Here is a 24,186-nt window from a genome sequence, read left to right on the forward strand (position 1 = left end):
TGGCCATCCTATAATGCTGAAAGTCGGCGTGGGGCGCCCCGTTGGCCTGTGAGTTTGCGTCAGTAGCGGACCGATGTGCGAATAGGCCGAAGGCAGCACAACGCGCCAAGATCCGGATGGCACCGAGGTGGTGTCTAGTAAGTTGCCGCACTGGTGTGGCCATCCTACAATGTTGAAAGTCGGCGTGGGGCGCCCCGTTGGCCTGTGAGATGGCGGCAGTAGCGGACCGATGTGCGAATGGGGCCAAAGGCAGCGCAACAATATTTTCGGAATAGAAGACACCACAAGGCGCTGAGATGCCAAGATCCGGATGGCACCGAGGTGGTGTCTAGCAAGTTGTGGCACTGGTGTGGCCATCCTACAATGGTAAAAGTCGGCGTGGGGTGCCCTGTTGGCCTGTGAGATGGTGTCAGTAGCGGACTGATGTGCGAATGGGGCCAAAGGCAGCGCAACAATATTTTCTGAAGAGAATACACCACAAGGCGCTGAGATGCCAAGATCCGGATGGCACCGAGGTGATGTCTAAGTTGCGGACCGATGTGCGAATGGGGTCAAAGGCAGCGCAACAATATTTTCTGTATGGAAGATACCACTAGGCGTTGAGATGCCAAGATCCGGATGGTACCGAGGTGATGTCTAGCAAGTTGCTGTACTGGTGTGGTCATCCTACAATGCTGAAACTCGGCGTGGGGCGCCCTATTAGCCTGTGAGATGGCGTCAGTAGCGGACCGATGTGTGAATGGGGCAAAGGTAGCGCAAGAATATTTTCTGAATAGAAGACACCACAAGGCGCTGAGATGCCAAGATCCGGATGGCACCGAGGTGGTGTCTAGTAAGGTGCACTGGTGTGGTCATCCTACAATGCTGAAACTCGGCGTGGGGCGCCCGATTAGTCTGTGAGATGGCGTCAGTAGCGGACCGATGTGCGAATAGGCCGAAGGCAGCACAACGCGCCAAGATCCGGATGTCACCGTGGTGGTTTCATAGTTGAGAGGCACTTCATCTGCAGTGGGGCGCCGAGATCCGGATGGCACCGAGGTGATGTCTAGCAAGTTGCTGTACTGGTGTGGCCATCCTACAATGCTGATAGTCGGCGTGGGGCGGCCCGTTGGCCTGTGAGATGGCATCAGTAGCGGACCGATGTGCGAATGGGGCCAAAGGCAGCGCAACAATATTTTCTGATTTGAAGACACCACAAGGCGCTGAGATGCAAGATCCGGATGGCACTGAGGTGGTGTCTAGCAAGTTGTGGCACTGGTGTGGCCATCCTACAATGGTAAAAGTCGGCGTGGGGCGCCCTGTTGGCCTGTGAGATGGTGTCAGTAGTGGACCGATGTGCGAATGGGGACAAAGGCAGCGCAACAATATTTTCTGACTGACACCACAAGGCGCTGAGATGCCAAGATCCGGATGGCACCGAGGTGATGTCTAGCAAGTTGCTGTACTGGTGTGGCCATCCTACAATGGTAAAAGTCGGCGTGGGGCGCCCTGTTGGCCTGTGAGATGGTGTCAGTTGCAGACCGATGTGCGAATGGGGCCAAAGGCAGCGCAACAATATTTTCTACAATATTTTCGGAGTAGAAGACACCACAGGGCGCTGAGATGCCAAGATCCGGATGGCACCGAGGTGATGTCTAGCAAGTTGCTGTACTGGTGTGGCCATCCTACAATGGTAAAAGTCGGCGTGGGGCGCCCTGTTGGCCTGTGAGATGGTGTCAGTTGCGGACCGATGTGCGAATGGGGCCAAAGGCAGCGCAACAATATTTTCTGTATGGAAGATACCACTAGGCGTTGAGATGCCAAGATCCGGATGGCACCGAGGTGATGTCTAGCAAGTTGCTGTACTGGTGTGGTCATCCTACAATGCTGAAACTCGGCGTGGGGCGCCCCATTAGCCTGTGAGATGGCGTCAGTAGCGGACCGATGTGTGAATGGGGCAAAGGTAGCGCAAGAATATTTTCTGAAGAGGAGACACTACAAGGGGCTGAGATTCGGTTACCACCGAGGTGATGTCTAGCAAGTTGCCGCACTGATGTGGCCATCCTAAAATACTGCTCCGAATAACGGCGTGGGGTGCCCGAAGGGGGGGGGGGGAGGCGGCATGAACGGGCCTTCCCAGGTGGAGGCTCGTCTGCTGTAGTGGGGCGCCCCTTTACCGTTTCAGTTGCCATTCAGCTGAGTTTTGGCTGCTCTTGATGCTACAGCGACAGGCGGCTGCAACAGGACTCTCAAAATGGCGGCCTGTTCTTTGGATTTGGGCCTGGTCCTCTAAAATGGCCCTGGGACACCTTAGAACTCGGACACTCGATTTTTTTTTCCTTTCCTGTACATGCAAAAAAAGGTAAATGTCCGGTATGTTACACGCTTCATCTGCCACGATGAACTCTCCAGAGGAACCGAAAAAAAATATAGTTATGGTAACTATACCATGCATCGTCATATGGAGAGGTGGCACCAATTAATTATAGTGCTGCATAAAAGAGAGATTTGGAGGAGAACCCCTGACCTGCTAGTACATTCATCAAAGAAGTGGCACTGACAGCATCAGAGGCAAGGGAAACGGTCCCAAATATTTAGAAGAACTTTGGAAAGATTAAAATGACATGTTTAGATTGTGGCAAATTAATTTCATGTGGACAGATGAGTGTTACTCTAATAAATACAGCATATGAACATCATCATAGTCGAGGGTTGGTAGAGACATTTTGACTATATCCTGGACCTGCCCGTCCTCGCCCAAAATGGCGCCGGAATAAATGGGACTCGTAACTCCTTGTTGTGTACTGGTTGCAGAACCTTGAAATCACAAGATACGTATGCAGTTTTGAAGCACATGGCGGGCGGGGACGAGAATTGATTGAATATTTCGACATCCCTATTGATATTAAGTTCTGATGTGTTATTGATTACTGTACTATTGAAAGTTCGAATTAACGTCACCCATGGTACTTGCCCGCAAATGTATATGTAGATAATTTTATTGAAACTGGCCCTGTCGTATTTTAATTATAAAATGTACGTCCACCGATTCCGTAACTGTTAGACACCTTAGTTCTTGCAACCTAATGGCCCGCCCGTTACGTTCCTCTACAGTGTAAATGTCTACTCATCATATACGATTACAGTTTGCTCCGTGGCCGGCCCACGTGGTTATAGGCTCGTATTTGTATAATGAAATTTTCACAATAAAGGTTTTTAAAAGAAAACATGGTAGTAGTATATACATTGGTAAAGTTTTTAATAATAGTCACTGTTTTAGAATCATTAAAAGGCAAGTGAAATAAAGCAGACCAATTACATGAAGGGTAAAAGGTATAATACGAAGGAACGCAGTAAAGATAAATGGTCAAGGGCTGTTGTGTTTTCTACTCCTGCAACATAAAGTGATCGATAAGAATCTCATATTCAGGCGTATCGGCGACTAAGACAGCAGGTCGACCCTCTTTTGCTCAACGGCTCCGTCATGGGACGAAGAAACGCTCTTTTTCTCGAAAATAGAATATATTTTACTTGCAGGACAGTTGTAAATTTTCCGGGAAAGTACATTAGCCTGGAACATTATAACATATATTTAAGAAAAAATAATGTTCGGAAGTAATAAAAAGCGTAATTTTTAGGTCATATGACCAAGCCTTTCATCATTAGAATAAGAAAAGTAAAATGAACCAATGAAAAGTTTTATTAACAAGTCACATGACTTGTTATGCTTACGTTACGCGCTGCGCGCCCCGGATGACTTCCGGATGCGCTAACGCGGCGCGTCATATGACGCATTACGCGACAACGCAGGTCCAGAATATAGTCAAAATGTCTCCACCAACCAGCGGTCGGAACACAACCCCTTTCAGCAGGCTAAATAGTTCTGTTAAATGACAACAGAAGGGACAGGCAACAAGAACCATCAGTCAAAGAGGGGAGGGCTAGTTCTTCTCTACCGGGTTACATTGGGGCGCTACCGGAACTGATCGAATTGGTAGTCTACAGTGTTTCTGGATGTTTCAGACTGAATCTGGGGTTAGCATGAGAGCAGCACCATTTCGTAGCTCCGTCGTGGCCATTCCGCAACCAATCATGGCAGCCGCTCTTTATCGTTATTTTGGGCGGGGTGGGTGGCGGAGCCGAGCTGTTTTGCAGCCATCATTGTGTGGAGTTCAGTTCATCTCACTAGTTTTGTATTTGTCATGAGGGGTTGTTCCTAATGTTTCTATTTTAGCGAGGTCAAAAAGAGATCCCATTAGTGGCCTACTGATTTTGCTCGATTCCTTTTCTTTTTTTTTTTACACGATTTTTCGTTATCTGCAAAGACTAAACAGAGTATTGCGACTCTGTGTTTGTTTGTAAATAGAGAATGAACCAAAGAGAACGAATTCTAAAACAGTAAATACTTGGATAACAATCAATCAAATGGAGAGAGAAGCAGGAACGACGTATACCAACGGGGGCAAAGGCCTGCGTTAACTACTCTTCACTATGTGCAAAGAGAGAGTACTCCTAATAGAAATGAGGGGGGGGGGCACCATTCAAAGCAGATCAGTGTGCATAAACACGAAAATGTTTTCACTTACCACGTACTTGACATTCGACAGCTTATGATATTTGCTATTAAAAAACCATTGAAATTCACTGAAAAAACCATAGGTTATAGACCATATATAGTTAGGAATTAGCATTTACAAAACCTTGAAAATTCACTGAAAAAACCATAGGTTATAGACCATATATAGTTAGGAATTAGCATTTAAAAAACCTTATTTTACTCACACAAAACCATTGAAATTCCATATATAGTTAGTTGCACTAACTATATATCGCGCACCCGCAATCCACTGCTGATCATGTCACATATTACATCATTCATGACATGGTCAGTGACATCACTGATGACATCACTGATGACATCTCAAATGACATCACTGATGACATCACTGATGACATCTCAAATGACATCACTGATGACATCACTGATGACATCTCAAATGACATCACTGATGACATCACTGATGACATCTCATTTGACATTACTGATCACATCACTGATGACATCATTCATGTGATAATACGATGAACCTCTTCAGACTCTAATATAACCTTAGATACACTCAGTGTAAACAGACACTCATAGACTGTCACTCATCCATGGAGTTACTCAGACACTTAGTCAGTCATGCAAAGAATCAATCACACCTCCATTTCCTCAACTATACAGTTATACACACCTTACTTATTCAAACATATACTAAAACATATTTACTCACTTATACAATCCTGGATACAAGTTCACAATGATCCATACAGCCACTCACACATTCACTGGCTCTTATGCACAGTTATTTATATATGTCAACTCTCACATGTACTGTGTTTTACATATGTACTTACTTTGACATGTAGCACTGAGATATCCATTCACTCACCAATACACTCATGCACACAGTCAACCGCCCATACAGCTGTTTCCACATGCACTTTTGAACCCATACATCTAGTCAATCAACTGCTCACACATCTATGCAGAGAGTCATACACCTCCCAGCCACCCACACACACAGTCAGTCTCCCATACAAATGCTTGGGCAACCAATCAATAACCCATACAGTTAATCATATAGCTAATGATCAACACATGCAGCAGTTTACAGAACAACAGACATAATGATGCACAAATTAAGACAGTTTAGTCACTAACCCATGCACTCAGTGAGACACATTTAATCAGTCACTCATACAGTCAGCCATGCCCCTACTAAATCCTTCATCAAGACACTTATACATCCACTCATTCTTCAATATGTAAGACATATTTTAACTTTACAGAATTATACAGTCACTGGATGTAGTCATCAGTGATGTCATTTGAGATGTCATCAGTGATGTCATCAGTGATGTCATTTGAGATGTCATCAGTGATGTCATCAGTGATGTCATTTGAGATGTCATCAGTGATGTCATCAGTGATGTCACTGACCATGTCATGAATGATGTAATATGTGACATGATCAGCAGTGGATTGCGGGTGCGCGATATATAGTTAGTGCAACTAACTATATATGGAATTTCAATGGTTTTGTGTGAGTAAAATAAGGTTTTTTAAATGCTAATTCCTAACTATATATGGTCTATAACCTATGGTTTTTTCAGTGAATATATATATATATATATATATATATATATATATATATATTCACTGAAAAAACCATAGGTTATAGACCATATATAGTTAGGAATTAGCATTTACAAAACCTTGAAAATTCACTGAAAAAACCATAGGTTATAGACCATATATAGTTAGGGATTAGCATTTACAAAACCTTATTTTACTCACACAAAACCATTGAAATTCCATATATAGTTAGTTGTACTAACTATATATCGCGCACCCGCAATCCACTGCTGATCATGTCACATATTACATCATTCATGACATGGTCAGTGACATCACCGATGACATCACTGATGACATCTCAAATGACATCACTGATGACATCTCAATGACATGACTGATGACATCACTGATGACATCTCAAATGACATCACTGATGACATCTCAAATGTCTTACATATTGAAGAATGAGTGGATGTATAAGTGTCTGGATGAAGGATTTAGTAGGTGTGTGACTGACTGTATGAGTGAGTGATTAAATGTGTGTCACTGAGTGCATGGGTTAGTGAGTAAACTGTCTTAATTTGTGCATCATTATGTCTGTTGTTCTGTAAACTGCTGCATGTGTTGATCAGTAGCTATATGAGTAAGTATATGGGTTATTGATTGGTTGCCCAAGTATTTGTATGGGAGACTGAGTGTGTGTGTGGGTGGCTGGGAGGTGTATGACTCTGTGCATAGATGTGTAAGCAGTTGATTCACTAGATATATGGATTCAAAAGTGCATGTGGAAACAGGTGTATGGGCGGTTGACTGAGTGCATTGGTGAGTGAATGGATATCTGAGTGCTACATGTCAAAGTAAGAACATATGTAAAACACAGTACATGTGAGAGTTGACATATATAAATAACTGTGCATAAGAGCCCGTGAATGTGTGAGTGGCTGTATTGATCATTGTGAACTTGTATCAGGGATTGTAAAAGAGAGTAAATATGTGTTAGTATATGTTTGAATAAGTAAGGTATGTATAACTGTATAGTTGAGGAAATGGAGGTGTAATTGATTCTTTGCATGACTGAGTAGGTGTGTGAGTAACTCCATGGATGAGTGACAGTCTGTGAGTGTCTGTTTACACTGAGTGTATCTAAGGTTATTTTAGAGTCTGAAGAAGTTCATCGTATTATCACATGAATGATGTCATCAGTGATGTCATCAGTAATGTCAAATGAGATGTCATCAGTGATGTCATCAGTCATGTCATTGAGATGTCATCCGTGATGTCATCAGTGATGTCATTTGAGATGTCATCAGTGATGTCATCAGTGATGTCACTGACCATGTCATGAATGATGTAATATGTGACATGATCAGCAGTGGATTGCGGGTGCGCGATATATAGTTAGTACAACTAACTATATATGGAATTTCAATGGTTTTGTGTGAGTAAAATAAGGTTTTGTAAATGCTAATCCCTAACTATATATGGTCTATAACCTATGGTTTTTTCAGTGAATTTTCAAGGTTTTGTAAATGCTAATTCCTAACTATATATGGTCTATAACCTATGGTTTTTTCAGTGAATTTAAATGGTTTTTTAATAGCAAATATCAAAACCTTTACAATGTATTCTTCTTTAAATCGAAAAATATTTTTTACATGTTTTTAATACAATTTTTTTTTAATTATTTTTATTGTTTCGCTCCCGGTACGCGAACCGGTTAGCTTCCCGTTAGCTCAATTCGGAGCCGCGACCCGGTCCGCGAACCGGTAAACGTTCCGTTTGCGCAACTGTCGCGTTAGAAAACAATATCGTGACGCGTCGCGTCAGCATGACGTTTCGCGTTCTCGCGTGATACGTCATATGACGTGCTACGTTAGCGTACCCGGAAGCGCAGCGGTACGCGAACCGGAAGCGATCCGCGGCGCGGCGCCGACCGCGTAACGTAAACACAGCAGGTCATGTGACTCGGTAATAACACTTTTCATTGGTTCATTTCACTTTTGGTTTCCTAATGATGTAATACTAGGTCATGTGGTCTAAAATGAACACTTTTCATTGGTTTAGAACTTTTGCTTTTCCCAAATGATGAAAACCCCTCCTTCTTTCCTCACTCTGACTTTCATCTTGGTGAGAGAAAGACCCTTTATTTACATTGTGACATGGCTTCATTAGTAGCTTCAGCTGGTTCTAACCCACCACCTCCACCAAATCCAAAGAAGAGAGGACCACCTGCTGAAGTAATTTTACAACAAGAAGAGGAAGAACAGGAAGAGGAGGAAGAGGAGGAAGAGCCAAGGTTTTTGCCAGAGGAGCCCAGGAGGTATAATCGAAAAGAGAACTACATTTGGCAATTCTATAAATTTCCTGAGGGGCAAAAAAAAGTAAATGCACGCTACGTGTTTTGCCGTATATGCGGTGATAGACTGTCAAGGGGAACTGAAAAAAAGTACAGTTACGGCAATTACACTATGCATCGGCATATGAGTAGGTGGCATCCTAATAATTATAGTGCTGCCCAGCTACGTGATGAGCAACAAAATCCCCTTCCGATGGCAAGAAGATCGGTTGTTCCAGAGGTGTCGGGACCAGAGGCGAGGGAGATGATCCCAAACATTCAAATGTTGTTTGGGCACGTGAAGCAAGTGTGCGTGCACTGCGGCGATTTCATTTGCTACAGGGAAAGTAGCATCATTTTGATTATGAGAGCTATTCAGAATCATGTTAATGTTTGTCCGAAATGCCCCAAAAAATAAATTCTTTTTTTTTTGTTGCTCCTGTTGAGCCCTTTACAATGGATCGTTTTTGTTCCCCCCCCAAAAAAAACCCCAAAAAATATAAAAACGTTCAGAAAATACAAAAAAAGTAAAAAAATGTTCAAAAAATACTAAAAAAAATATAAAACAACAAAAACATTAAAAAAAAAGTTCTTTTCAGAACTACCTCCCCGTTATAAAAAAATTGGTAGAATATTTGGAACTCTGCCAACCTCTATTTCTCTTAGTTCGCTCCCCGGAGCGCTACCCGGTACGCGAACCGGAAGCTAACCAAAAAAATTATTTTTTAAAAAAAAGAACAGTAAGTATAAGGGAAGGAAACAGACAGTTATGTGAAAAGAAAGACAGCTCTAGGGAGTAAACAAGAGATACTGTTACCCACAATCCACTGCTGATGATGTCACATATTACATCATTCATGACATGGTCAGTAACATCATCAGCAGTGGATTGCGGGTAACAGTATCCTTAGTTTACTCCCTATAGCTGTCTTTCTTTTAACATAACTGTCTGTTTCCTTCCCTTATAGTTACTGTTCTTTTTTTAAAAAATTTTTTTTGATCAGTCAGAAACAGTGACATTAATAGAAACAGAGAGAGTGAACAAGAGTGAAGAACTATGGTCCTCCTCAGCCACCCTCAGAAAACCAAGGGGGTCAAGATACATCTACCGTGCCCCCTTCTACCCATTCTGAACATTATTTGCCCTCCATCTTGTATCTTGATTCGACCGAAACACAAAATGGTGGACTCCCGTAACGCTGCTGGTTTGCGAACCGGGCCACTTCCCGGGAAGCGGTCCAAAAAAAAAGGTGGGAAAGTAATTCACAAACACTAAGAGTAATAGAGATGGAGTGAGTGAACAAGACTGAGGAACTATGAGAAGAGAGGGACTGAGAAAAAGAGTGGAAGGAGTTGAGTAAGTAGGTAATAGAGAAAGGAATGAGGAAAGTAGCAAAGGCAGGAAACTGAGGGTTAAAGAAGTGAAGCAGTGGAACTAATAGTAGGTGAATGTGATAGAAATGTAACGAAAAGAGTACAAAATATTTACCTTATAATTGCCGTTAAATTACTCACTTTTTGTTTTTATACTTTCAATCTGTGAAAGAGAGAACCAACATTTGAAAAATATTAAAACATGTATTTAAAAATTACAAAAGACAAGGGAAAAGATTGAAGGACAAATAGTTTTTCAACAACTTTGACACTGACAGAAGCTTCTGCTTCTCCAGGCCCCCTACACAGTCCTAAAGATATACATTTTAAACTAACAGTATCTTGATACAGATGAAGTGAGGCCTATCTTAAAACATGGTGCATCTTTTGCATTGCTCTTGTTTCAGAAAAGTGTCGCTTCAGGATGCCAATAACATGTCTCCTATCCAGAGGTTTGTTTGAGGTGAAGCCTACTCAGAGTTCAAGATGAGATTTACACTTGTTGAAGTGTACAGAGGAGATAATATCTGTGAAAGTCTACCAATGAAGTGAGTCATGTCCACTGCACTCTTCAACAAAGTACAAACCTCCTATGTTTCCCTGGACAGACCTAAACTTGATCTGCACTATGTGATTCGTAATGATAGGAAACACAGGTGATGTAATTGAAATACGTGCAATTTATTTTGCTCATTTCTCAATCACATCACTTGCGTTTCCTTTGCTTAGGTATCTCATTGTGCAGATGTAGTCTAGCATATGAAAGAATACGCAGAAGTGCAGCACTGTATGCAACACCTTTGACACTTACAGAAGCCTCACCTTCTCCATGCCTCCTACACAGTTCTACATGTACATCATAAATGCAAACAGTACAGAATTAATTATACATGTTAAATGGTTTATTTTTGCTGTTCTCAGAATGTATCAAAATTCACTAAAAACAGTGACTTAAAGGTATTCATCATATAACAGCGGGGAAAAAAAACACAATCAAAATGATTGTGTTTAAAAAACCCATACAACATCAGAAATCAGAATTCAGAACTCCTTAAAGTTAACTTACTTTCCATGACGTCCAAGGATGTCCTATGAACAGCTTACACTCTTTTGTGCTGTTATTACTTTCAGCCCGCCACTTTCTGAAAGAAAATCTCCATCGTTTTTAAAAACACGTTACATCGAATAAATGACTTCTTGCTCTCTACCACAAGTTTCCTCAAGGCCAAATCTGGTCAGAGCCATTTATAACTCTTGGATTTCTTGTAAGCCAATCCCGTCATTTGGAATTTCCGCAACTTTCAGAATTAAAATGTTGAAGATCATTTTCACAATCCTGGAATAGTAATATCTTCCCCTTCTTGCTCAGTCATGTTCTACATTTCCTATGACACTGATACTGCTTACTATGAAGCAGACTTACACTACCTCTATGACTACTACAATTATTTAATTCTCTACATCACTTTTAATCACAAAGCAATGTAAAACAGTAGACAGCATTGCAGACTTACATTCCCTCTACTCCATGTTTTGATTGGCTGCTTCAATTAGCTTATAAAAAGAAACAGTTTTTCTGAACTCATTCAAAGTGCACATATTTCTCCATGACGTCCAGTCCTATGGTTAGAAGTTATGTCTCTGAACTACACTTATCCTCAAGGCCAAATTGTGTAGGAGCCATTAGAACTTCTTGAAATTCCACAGAGCACATCCCGAGATTATTTCCCTAAAATTTTGGTTTTAAAAACACCAGGTAAGAGTTTTTAAGGTCATACGGCAATTTTTTTTTGAAAATTAAAACAGAATCATTGCAGAATGACCAGCCATTTCTAGACTTTAAATAAGCTGTGTAATGTCCTGATGTTATTGAAGGGCCGTCATGATATATAATTGCTGCAGTTACAAAAGTCCTTCCTGATATTGACAACTGCGAAGCTACAACATTTTTAATTAAAGTTGTCAATTTTGTTCCATCAGGCCTACATCGTTGGAACATTAAAATGACGTACTGGCCATATGTTCGTATAAATAATGTGGACATCATTTCAGATTTACATTGGCTACACTCCATGTTGTGATCAGCTGCTTTTACTAGCTTATTAAAGGAGACTGATTTACTGTCTGGCAAAGTTAAATATATAAATCTTTCTGAGTCTACACTAGTAGTACTTGATACCATACAGTTCTCGCAGTCATGCTGCCATTGATAAGAAAGCCCAAACAGCTGATCTACATCTACACCTTCAGCATGTAATACATCAAGCATGTACATTAAAAACTCCTGACAATCTTGCTGAATATTTTGAGAGAATTGTGTTTGGCCTGTACATCTGTCTAACAGATTTCGAATTTCAGACACACTTTCTATGTTTCTTCTATCAGTGCTACATTTCTCTAACACAGAATTTAACAAACTGCAAAATCTTTGATCAGAATTGACCACAATCTCTTCTTTTACATTTTCTAGAGAAAACAAAACATTAACCACTACATTAGCATAGCAGTTGACACCAGAACTGTTTTCAAACTGAAAACCAACAACATCTTCAACAGAATCCTTTTTGTTTCTGCTTGTAATTTTAGGTTCATTGACTTTTTGTCTTTTTGCTACAACCTCCCCAGTATTGTTCTCATTTCTTCGTTTCCGGCCTACCACACGTTTCTCAAACAAAGGATACTGAGGCAAATGTGGCGCATACTCTCTTCTTAACCTATTGTATTCCTTAACACAATCTAGATCCGCACAAATGTTTGTGACATCACACTCAATCAAGTACAATCCCGATAAAGTTCTAACTCGTGACAATGCCACATATGCCATACCCTCCTTGAACACAGAACTGCCAATATTCACCAATGCACTGTCTACACTTAAACCTTGCGATTTATGGATTGTCACCGCATATGCCAAGCAAACAGGAAACTGCTTACGGCGAACATATAAGTCTTTTACAAGCAAAAATCTAGCAGAACAACGACCAATTAGCTGTACTTCCTCAATGCCATCAAATTTAATTTTTAAAAATTCAATTCCATCTCTATTTCTGTATTTCACAAAATCAACAACATTACCCATTGATCCATTTACCAGACCTCTTTCAACATGTAAATTCCTTCTTAAAATTATACGGCAGTTCAAGCACACATTCAGAGTCTTTTCAAAACCTGCAGTTTTAGATATACTCTTCTCTAATGAATCCAATTTTGTTTTCAGATTCTCAGAAAAAATAATTGTTGATCCCATATGCTCTACTCTATCAATAGCTTCCAGTTTCACAATCTCTTGCTTTTCTAAATGCAACATTTTGTTGTTAAATTTGGCACATTCTGCAAGAGTTGGCATCAAACATATTCCAGATTTCTTCTCAGTAATTTTCTGAAAAATATTCTCAGGCACAACATCTTGTTCTGGATATAAATTTGACAGTAATCGTGCATGTAAAGCTTCTTTCCCATGCTCGGTCACTTTTCCAATTCTAACATCTTGTAGAATAGTCTTGTAAACTTCATCCTTCGCCTGACGCATATTTTCATGCAGTTCAGCATAATTGAAGTTTAACCATATATTGACGTTGCCAATGCTGCCTAGGCACTTCCTGGTATCTTCATGCGTGAGCATTTTGAACACAGGTTGCCCTTTCACTGGTGTCAGCTGCAAAAGATCTCCGAAAACAATGATGTGTTTGCCACCAAATAACACATCATACTCTGTTTTGAGAACTTCTTGCATCCTCAAATGCACAAAGGCAAGCATGACATTGGAAACCATGCTTACTTCGTCAATGATAAGAAGTTTCATTTTCCTCAAGATTCTTGAAACTTCAAAACAAGCATCTCCAGATAGCTTGTGATATTGTAATTTGTTGTCATGCTCCACTGGCAGCATCAGTAAACGATGTAAAGTAATCCCTTTAATATTATGTGCTGCCAGTCCAGTTGGAGCAGTGACAACACAAGACAGCGATGACTCTGTCCTTTCCTGCAAATAGCATGAAATTGCTTTAATGAGGAAACTTTTTCCAGTTCCCGCTTCTCCACTCACGTACAGTCGGACAGGCTTCAACGACGTACATGAGCACTCTTTCTTATCATGACTTAATCCATGATCAATTTGCATGGTAACTTCGTCATATATTTTCCTCTGCTCAACGTTGAGTTGTCTTTCCAACTCTTCTAAGTTAACCGCATCCTCCTGAGCATGTGCCATGGCTCTTTCCACTTCATTCATAGCAGTGGCAGATTCATTTTCAATAACAGGTCCTCCTAGTGGATCCTGACTCAATGAAGCAGAACTCTGACTGTCCTGAGAACTGTCTCTGGCAATCTCGGCTGCAATTGTTGCTTCCTGCTCAATTTCCGCATTCAACATTTCTACATATTTGGGAAAAGCAGGACATTCTATGGTCTCCTTGGCGGCATTGAAAGAGTCTTCGTAACAGAGGAAATCTCCAAGCAGTTCCTCTTCTGCACGCCAAGGCTTGAAAAGTTGCAAAAGTGCTAAATAGAAAAACTCCTTTTTTTCAGGAGATTCGCCACTCAATTTTCGATGGTTTACCAAGTGGCATTTTCTTTGCTTGACCAGACATCCCTCACTTCCTATTACAGCATACACTCCTTTCTCAGTATCTTCTTTGATGTTCCTCTTGAATATGTAATTTTGCAGAACCTCATACAGACAAACATTCTCGAGGTCACTGCTTCGATTTGGATAATATGTATCCAACATGTTTGTCTTCAAAATGTCGGTACTGTTTGGCTCCTTTTCCGCCAAATACTCAATTTCCCGCACAGGTTTGAGAACTCGATTACGCGTTGCAGCAAGACCAAGACTCGCCCAAACGATACTCCTGGACTTGGCATAGAGACTTGCTGAAGACAACCGGTCAGAACATTCGTACGCTCTGATTTCTCGATGCGACAACATCTTCAGACTGAAACTGTACAACTTCTTGCTGAGGCTCTTTTCATGGGAAATGTCCTCCCACATATCCTTCAATTCTGTCTTCTCTTTTTTGGTGATGTAAGACGTCACATACCGAGCCACAGCCATACAGTTATCAGCCACAAACTGTATATCCATGTTAGCATTCCACATGGACAAAATCACCGGGTTGTAGTCGTTGATGTACTTGGACTCTTCGTTCCTCTTCAAATTGTAAGTGTTTTTAGGTGATTTCTTCATGACATTGTGTCGCAGCGAAGACATCAAACTGTTTACTCTTCCTTTAGAAATCACCGGTCGTGGAAAGCCGAAACGACATTTAGTGTAGAACTTGTCTTTGTTTCGGAATTTACGACGGCAGTACTTTCCACATCGATGGCTTTGGAAACGCAGAACTTTTTCTCTTAGGCTTTTCTTCTCCTTTGCGTTTGGAACAGCACACGTAGAATACTGTTGGATGAAACTCATCACTGAGTCTTCTGGATCCGTTCCAAATTTAGGTGCATTCTTGATCCACAGCAACATATGTATATGAGGAGCACCTCTTGCTTGGTACTCTTTTCTCCAGAAGAAATCCAACACCTCTCCAAGAGGTGGATTCTTCTTATTCATGATGAAAGACATCATAGCTTCAAATCTATGATTGAAGTACCTACATACATTGACTGGATCCAAAGAGCACAGTTCTCCGGGTGTCTTGAATTCGATGTTATCTACGTTAGCATTTGCCTCTCGTAGAAATTCAAGTAAGTCTTCCCAGCCATACTCGGCACAGCTCAGAGTGAGAAACCATGTGGGAGTACCTAAGTTCCTCAGCATACATTTTAAATCACCATGACGACGGTACCAGTACTCATTAGTACCACGCTGACACGCCATGAGATTAATCAGGTGAGAATCCAAAATACTATCTTGGACATTGACTTTATCCATAAAGTCACTTGCCGAGATGTTTTGCATGTGTATACCACTTTTCAAGATGTGGTTCACTGCATATGACAGTCCAGACAGATCGCTTTCAAACAGGAGATGAAACAAATAAGGAATGCATTGTCGAAACCTAGCATCTCCTGCATACAATCGCAAAGTCCGGTATTCAGAAGCAGGAATTTGATGAGGTCGCTCATCATATCTTCCTCCCTGACCTGTTGGAAAAAGCTGTGGGAAACACCGAGCTTCCAAACTTTCCTCCCAAACACTAATGGGACTCCCTTTGGCTTGTTTCATTTGAAACAACTCAATAGCATTCCCCATGACTTCCTTGGAATGCAAAGGATGAACACTATAATGTTCATATATTTCTTCACTAGTAGAGGGTTCTACTTTCTCAATTTGACCAGCACACAAATCGCTATCCTCTTCCTCACTTACTTCCTCTTCTGCAACATATACATTCTTATAGTATTTATTATTTTTTTTCAAATACAATGTTGCCTTTTTAACTTTCCTAACATCTACTAAATCTTGCCATATTTTCTTATTCTTTGTCGGAACCCCATTAACTAAGATAACCAGAGGTTCCTCTTCCACTTTTTCTACTCCAATTGTGTTAATGTTTTTCTTCAAATCTAGAGGCAAATAAACAACTCTTCCCTTTAATCCTCTCTGTAAATCTGATGGAGGCAATTTCCCTGTCTTTGGCTCCATTCTTACAATAGCCTGAAAGGGATGGATACTTTGAATCAAAATAGATTCATAAGTATTTAAATCCTTCAATTCAGAAGGAATCTCAACCAATTCCAGATTATTATGAACTGCTCTAGCAGGCATCTGGTTTTGATTTAATTTGCAAGAACAATAAGTACACACACGTTGATCCAATCCCAAATCAAAACAATTTTCTACCATCAAGTATGTTGCAAAATCCTTCCATTCACTATTATTTTCCCTTTCACTTTTTGCATATAAATCCACTAACTTAGTCTGATTCTTATAATAAGTGCGTCGACAACACACACAAGTGAAATTAGGCCTCTCACTTGATTTCACGTCAAACGTCGCAATTTCCCTCTGGAAATTATCTGTACTGGAAACCTGTACACTATCTTCCACATGACCCTCTTCTTCTTGCTCAATTTCAACATTCTCCTCTTTACTTCCAAAGTAACAAAACTCAATTTCTTCACATATATTCTTCACATCTATTTCAGAACCATGCAAAAGAGCAGCGCATAATTGTTTAAGCATAATTGCTGGACTCTTAGCATAATACAACATTCTAACTAATTTCCTCACTTTGTTATGATGCACTGCTAGCATCCTGAAATGATGAAAAACACTCTGGCATACTCTCCTGGAAAGACAAGCCAGTGAATGACCATGCAAACCTGTCACTTCTCTTACTCTGCAAGGATCTAATTCTTGCAACAACATCATTTTCTGCTTCAAACTTTTCTTATTAAATGACCGTACAAAATCACAAAGCAAATTGATGGAATCCTGTCGCACACTGCAAATACTACTACACTTCCAGGTGTACACAGGACCCTTAGCACGTCTTCCTAAAACCTCATTACCTAACACCTCTTCTGCCTCTGTTGTCACAAGTTTTTCTTTTTCAACTGGACAACCATCTTTCACTTCATAAGCACGACCACTGGTGTCAACTGCATGCACCAAATCATTATCCTGGAAATAACTCTCCTCATTAAAAAATGCCTCACAGCTTGAACTATGCATCCATTCTCCAGAAAAAACTTCACAAAAATTACTACGATTAACTATTCTCTTCCATCTACTATTTCTTTTGAAATCAAAAATTGCCTTGTTTAGCTTCCTAATTCTATTGATTATCAAAATAAATAACTTACGTTTAATTTCAAATGCCTGATCAATAACTTTCTCAACTTTTTTTTTTGTCTTATAAAAAACCAGTTTCTGTTGACCTTTCTTAATATTTTTTAACAAATTGCCAATTATCCTGTTCCGGAACATTCGTTTACGAATCTCCCTAAACTGTTGTTTCCTTCTACTATCATGCACAGAGTTATCTCTTGCTCTAGCAGTAACATTTTTCATTGGCCTTTCCTTTCCATTTGATTTCCTTCTCGTTTTATGGACTGAAACATTTTCTGTAGTAATATTTTTTTTACTACACATATTTCTTATAAATTGTTTTGTGCTCTTACCCGGTGCTTTCTTCGTGACTTGACAAATCTTTTTGTTAGAGGACTGCTGCGTATTTTTTTTCACCTGCTGTCTTTGACGTTTTGCAGCCTTTATCTGTCTTTCTATTGTAGGCATGGTGAAATCTTGAAATGATCTGCAGTTGAATCTGTGGAAAAATATAATAAAAAATGTTATTAACCATTATTACCAAACAGTAAATCAGTAACAGTGATCAAAAACTTAACACACTACTTGACATTTTAATTAGAAGATTTTTTAGTCGTTGGCAAATTTACAATACAGAAATACCAGAAAAGAAATGACATTTATATTTATGTTACCTATGCTATTTTATATGTGAATCTGATCTAATTTTATGAGCATATTTTAATATTTTATTGAAGACACTACACATAACCTGCTTTTGAAGGTGTCTTTATTTTTAAATTAAACGGTTTACCTTTTTACTTTTTATTAATTATAAATTTTAAAAATAAATGTTTATATTTCCAAAGGCTCAAGCAGGTCAGCTTCCCATCCTATATCATATAATTCGGACAAATCTGCATCCTCATCACGCTCTTCTTCATCCTCAGGATTTAAATCATCCAAGGGATCAACATCCACTGATGTTTCAATTACAAGTTCAATGATGAGGTCAAAATCAACTGATTGCAGATTGTCGCTCATGTTGAGGTTGTCTTTATCTTTAAAGAAAGATAACAAGAATGAGATGTTGCAGAGTAAGAGACAAATCTCACAGATTATAATAGTAAAATTGTTTAACAAGAGTAACATTTTGCAGCTATTATTTAGCCATGTCCAGCGATGCTGAGCAGGTGAAGCCTATGTCTAATTTTTCACTGAACAGGACTCATCTCTTCTTAACCTTGGATAAGCCTCACCGACTCTGTGTCCCCTGCACATACTTAAATGTAAAGGGGCAGATTTATGTTAAATGGCACATCCCCAGGCATGCACCAGTTAACGTGCACCACTGCTCTGCCACCCATGGTGTGCCGCATTTACAATCAGATAGGAGAAACCTGCGTCAAAACCCTGCGCCTGCTTGAAGCAGGTATAGGTCTTGACGCAACATTGTGGAGATGGTGCACCCCTGAGCCTTGCTGGAGCTACATCGCACTTGCGATACAACTCCAGCAATGCGCCACCTTAACGGCACAGATGCGTCAAGCATCTGTGCCGTTTTTGCCCCATGCTGCACCGCATTGTAAATGCAGCACACCATGGGTGGCGGAACAGCGGCGCAAGATGACTGGCACATCCCTGGTGATGCGCCAGTCATCATAAATCTATCCCTAAGCTTCTTATCTTGTTAGAGATGAACTGCCATATGTATCATCAAAATATTTTGCATTTCCTAAATAGCGAATTTTAAGGAATAAATAGCGATTCTTTACCATTCCTAATTTGCGATGAGCAAATTGCTAATTGCAAGTTACCCATTCATTTCCATGGGCTAGGAGGCTCATAGGAATGAAGGTTTAATTTGCGATTAGCAATTTGCTCATCACAAATTAGGAATTTTTCCAAGGGTGCAGGGGTGTCTCAAGAACACCCTGCTGCACCCCTGAAAAAGAAATTTGGGGGCATATGGCACACATACATGCCCTAAGGGCATGTGTTGGCGTCATATGGGACCTTTTGTTTTTTTTAAAAAAAGCTTTTTGAAAAGAATTCACAAATTACCACCAATTTACCACAATAGTTTCCAAATCCTTAATGTCATTTTTTACATATTTTTTGTTTGATACATTGCATTTAAGTAGTCACAAAATTTGCAAATCCTTCAGTGCAATTGCAAAATAAGGAATAGCAAATTTTGCTACTCCTTATTTTGCATCAAACTTGTTTGATACATACCATTTGTCTAATTAACATTCGCAAAGGCCAAAATTCGTAGAATTTTGATCTTTGCGAATGCTAAAGAGCTTGATACATATGGCCCCAAGTGAGGCCTGTCTTACGACATGGTGCATCTTTTGCATCACTGCTGCATCGGTTTCATGTGGTACGTTTTTTTTACACCATGACATATCTGCCTAAATGCATCAATTTGTAATGTTGTCGCCTCATAGCAAATCTTTTGCACCACCGCTGCATCATAAAAGTGACGCACAGTGGCACAAAAGAGGCATACACCTATCATAAATCTGTCCCTAGCATTTTAAATGATTAATCCAGGATGACGATAAAGTGTGGCCTATCCAGAGGTTTGTTTAAGGTGAGGCCTACTCAGGATTGCAGATTAAAGTTACGCTTGATGAAGAATACAGAGGAGATAATACATGTAAAGGCCTACCAATGAAGTAAGTAATGTGCACTTTATTGCGCCAGTCATCATAAATTTATCCCTAAGCTTCTTATCTTGTTACAGATGAACCACCATATGTACCATCAAACTATTTTGCATTTCCTAAATAGCAAATTTTAAGGAATAAATAGCAATTCTTTACCATTCATAATTTGCAATGAGCAAATTGCTAATTGCAAATTAGCACCGCCGTTGCATCATAAAAGTGACGCACAGTGGCACAAAAGAGGCATACACCTATCATAAATCTGTCCCTACCATTTTAAATGATTAATCCAGGATGACAATAAGGTGTGGCCTATCCAAAGGTTTGTTTAAGTTGAGGCCTACTCAGGATTGCAGATTAAAGTTACGCTTGATGAAGAATACAGAGGAGATAATACATGTAAAGGCCTACCAATGAAGTAAGTAATGTCCACTTTATTGCGCCAGTCATCATAAATGTATCCCTAAGCTTCTTATCTTATTACAGATGAACCACCATATGTACCATCAAACTATTTTGCATTTCCTAAATAGCAAATTTTAAGGAATAAATAGCAATTTTTTACTATTCCTAATTTGCAATGAGCAAATTGCTAATTGCAAATTACCCATTCATTTCCATGGGCTAGGAGGCTCATAGGAATGAAGGTTGCAATTTGCGATTAGCAATTAGCTCATCACAAAATAGGAATTTTTTCAAGCGTGCAGGGGTATCTCAAGAACACCCTGCTGCACCCCTGAAAAATAAATTTGGGGGCATATGGCACACCTACATGCCCTAAGGGCATGTATGGGCGTCATATGGGACCTTTTGTTTTTTGGAAAAAAATGCTTTTTGAAAAGAATTCGCAATTTACCACAAACTAGAAGTTGGTGGTAGTTTCCAAATCCTTAATATCATTTTTTACATATTTTTTGTTTGATACATTGCATTTAAGGAATCGCAAATTTTGAATTAAGGACATTTTAAGTCATTTCCACATGTGCAGTGTTTTCAAATTATGATTTTAAAATCGTTTTTGGGGAAAAGTAATGGTTTGCAAATTTATGACAAGGACATAATGGTGTATGCTTCTCTATAAGGCATTTCAGTGTCTCTGATGTCATTTTTCCCATATTACATTATAAGACCTTTCCCCATGGAGCACATTCCTTGTAAATATGCTCCCACCTGTGCATGGCGAATTTAGATTTTGACTGTTTGAGTCACATAGCCATGTTAAAAGTGACCCAAAAAAATTGCAAACGTTTTAAAAAAACACATTCATGTGTCTTAAGGACATTTTAAGTCATTTCCCCATGGACAATGTTTTCTAAGTGGCGCAAAAGAGGCATACACCTATCATAAATCTGTCCCTAGCATTTTAAATGATTAATTCAGGATAACAATAAGATGTGGCCTATCCAGAGGTTTGTTTAAAGTGAGGCCTACTCAGGATTGCAGATTAAAGTTACGCTTGATGAAGAATACAGAGGAGATAATACATGTAAAGCTCTACCAATGAAGTAAGTGATTTCTACTTCATTGCGCCAGTCATCATAAATGTATCCCTAAGCTTCTTATCTTGTTAGACATCAACCGCCATATGTATCATATAACTATTTTGCATTTCCAAAAAAGCGAATTTTAAGGAATAAATAGCGATTCTTTACCATTCCAAATTTGCGATGAGAAAATTGCTAATTGCAAATTACCCATTCATTTCCATGGGCTAGGAGGCTCATATAAATGAAGGTGCAATTTGCGATTAACAATTTGCTCATCACAAATTAGGAATTTTTCCAAAGCTGCAGGGGTGTCTCAATAACACCCTGCTGCACCCCTGAAAAAGAAATTTGGGGGCATATGGCGCACATAAATTTTAACAACATTCCTTTACCTCAAAAACGATTTTCAAATCATAATTTCAAAACACTACACATGGGAAAATTACTTAAAATGTCCTTAAGACACATAAAAGCGTTTTTTGATTGCCTTTCCTGCATGGTTGGGTCACTTTTAACATGGCTATGTAACACAAACATTCAAAATCTAAATTTTCCATGCACATGTGGGAGCATATTTACAAGCAATTTGCGCCACAGAGAAAGGTCTTACACTAAAATGAGAAAAATAACATCAGGGACAGTCAATTGCCTTATAAAGAAGCATACACCATTATGTCCTTGTCATGAATTTAAAAACAATTCCTTTTCCCCAAAAACGATTTTCAAATCATAATTTCAAAACACTGCACATGGGAAAATGACTTAAAATGTCATTAAGACACATGAAAGCGTTTTTTGATTGCCTTTCCAGCATGGTTGGGTCACTTTTAACATGGCTATGTAACACAAACATTTAAAATCTAAATTTACCATGCACAGGTGGGAGCATATTTACAAGCAATTTGCGCCACAGAGAAAAGTCTTACATTAAAATGGGAAAAATAACATCAGGGACAGTCAATTGCCTTATAAAGAAGCATACACCATTATGTCTTTGTCATAAATTTAAAAACAATTCCTTTACCTCAAAAACGATTTTCAATTCATAATTTCAAAACACTGCACATGGGAAAATTACTTAAAATGTCCTTAAGACACATAAAAGCGTTTTTTGATTGCCTTTCCTGCATGGTTGGGTCACTTTTAACATGGCTATGTAACACAAACATTCAAAATCAAAATTTTCCATGCACAGGTGGGAGCATATTTACAAGCAATTTGCGCCACATAATTCATAATTTTCTCCTTAAAGCACACTATTCTCTATCTAAATTAAAGAAATATTTTCTCACCTTAGCAAATACTTTGAGTTTGAAAACAGTCTCAGAAACACACCAATTTGTCTTCAGCAGAGCAAAAGGTATGCACTCCAGAGTCTGCAGCTATCAAAAGCACAGAAATGCTGTAATTCTTCACACATATCTCTCATGTCACCCAATCAAAACTCTTCCCTCACTTTTTTTCAAATGAAAACCCTTCCCCCCTCTGCCATTTCATGCCTTTTCTGCATGGCAACCACCTCTTGGAAGGCCTCTGTTGTTTGCAAGTTCACACAACAATGTTGCAATTGAACTCTGAACTCTCAGTGCACCTGCATATCCAGTGCATTCTTTCATTTAATGATTTTTTATTGACCACTCAAAATACATCTTTCAAAGAACACATCCGTGCACCCTAACTTTCTGTTTTCAGCAATCAAAATCCACCAATCACTGTTACTGCTTCATGAACACAGAAACTCCACAGTTTTTTTCATTTTAAACTCCCATTTTTTCAACTGCCATTTCATTGCCACACTTCATCTGACTGCAGGAGAACCTTCTCTCACCATGTTTTCTGTCTGGATTGTTGGACATAGTTATATTCACTGGGCTCAAAGGTACGTTGAAAACAGGAAATTACCTAACCTCAATTTACAAGATGTGGAAATTAAGTGGTTTGGCCACAGAGGATTAAAATGTCACCAATTGATACCATTGGTGAAAACCTTTATGCATTTGCCCAAACCTGACCTGTTAATTGTGCACTGTGGAGGTAATGACTTGGGCACTTTGACTGGTGTAGGTCTGGAAATGCTTTTAAAGGACACCTTTGAGCAATTAATGGCACTTTTTCCTCAGACTGCCTTGGTATATTCAAATATATGCCAAAGACAGAAATGGAGGTGGTCAAACCAATTTTGTCCACAAATTGAGAAGTCGAGGAAGCATGTAAACAAATCTGTTTCAGCTTACATGAGAGACCATGGAATGGGCTCCCTGTACAACAATAACTTGCGTTACTACATGCAAGATATCTACAGAGGAGATGGAGTTCACTTCTCAGATGAGGGCAACAGAATTTTCACTCTGAATTTAAAAATGTGCATTGGTACCTACTTATAAGTACCTAAATGTACCATAAACCCAAAAGCTCTTCTCAGAGCTACCCTACATCTAATCACTCACAATTATTATTTTACTCTAACATTTTTCACTAATTTTCAACAAAGTACGCTCCCTGGGGCGCTACCC

The sequence above is a fragment of the Lissotriton helveticus genome, chromosome 4_1, assembly GCF_964261635.1.
Source record: "Lissotriton helveticus chromosome 4_1, aLisHel1.1, whole genome shotgun sequence".
NCBI lineage: Eukaryota > Metazoa > Chordata > Amphibia > Caudata > Salamandridae > Lissotriton > Lissotriton helveticus.